The 1,028-nt window shown below is 47.4% G+C and overlaps 1 pseudogene; it reads left to right on the forward strand.

Annotated features, from left to right (window-relative positions):
* Positions 1-627: 627 nt before the first annotated feature.
* LOC132647557 (small nucleolar RNA SNORA48) lies at positions 628-757 on the forward strand (annotated as a pseudogene).
* Positions 758-1,028: the final 271 nt, after the last annotated feature.

The raw sequence follows: 1,028 nt of genomic DNA on the forward strand, positions 1-1,028 counted from the left end.
ATGCCTGGTCCTTTGGCTGATGACTTTTGTGTTGCTTGATTTGTCTGGTTAAGACAACCTCACTTCTCTGTCATAGGTTGACTTGTAGACAGAGAGCAGAGACTGGTCAATACTTAGCATAACTGGATGCTCACTGAGGCCCGAGTTCAAGGCCCACTGTCCTCCACATGGTACAACACTCCAATACCACCATGACTCATGATTCAGGGCTGGCAGTCCTATTTGGAAACTGAGGCTTTAGACAATCTTTCTATCACCTTAACCTTGGCCAGACTTTGGATCCAAATCTTGAATGTTGCTTATTTGGTCCTCAGCTGCATCTGACCAGCTCGACTCCACTGTCTGCAAAACCCTGTTCTGTCTTCCCCTTTGTTGTAAAATTACTTGTTTCTGTTCAGTGGGTAATTTCAGGCTCAGAAAAAAATGCAAGAAGTCTTATATTCCCATAACTAGAGTCTCTGACTCTTAACACTTTACCAGTTTTATATTCTCTCTCTCTCTCTCGCTCTCTGGAGGAAACAATCTCTTATATCCTGTCTCTCTCCTCCCTACCTACTCAGGTCTCTAACTCAGTCTTAAAAAACAAAACAAAACAAAAACAAACAAACAAACAAACAAAAAAGCTTCTACCCCTGCCCTGACCCTAGTAAGTAGCATTCTTATTTCAGTCAGGGGCACAGCAGATGGCAGCCCTTTGTCCATCCTAGGTTGGTGCCTGGCTTGGTGGCCAAAGCTGTCTTATGCTTAGGACTCATAAAAATCCAACCCAACCCAATCCAGGCTGCTCAGCATGGGAAGGGGGAGACCCATGGACCACCGTGCCACCCACAGACCTGACTTTCAGTGCCCAGCCCTGCTACCTGGGGCCATGGTGAGATTCCAGCCTGAGCTGCTGCTGAGGGTCCTGTCTGAGTCTGTCATATTACCACTACAGAGCATGGGCATGTCCCTGTCGTGGCAGCTTTTGGGGACCAAGCGTATGTCCAGGGATTGTGCATAACTGTCTCTACCCCTCCTTGGATGCTGGC

The sequence above is a fragment of the Meriones unguiculatus genome, chromosome 14 (assembly GCF_030254825.1).
Source record: "Meriones unguiculatus strain TT.TT164.6M chromosome 14, Bangor_MerUng_6.1, whole genome shotgun sequence".
Classification (NCBI taxonomy): domain Eukaryota; kingdom Metazoa; phylum Chordata; class Mammalia; order Rodentia; family Muridae; genus Meriones; species Meriones unguiculatus.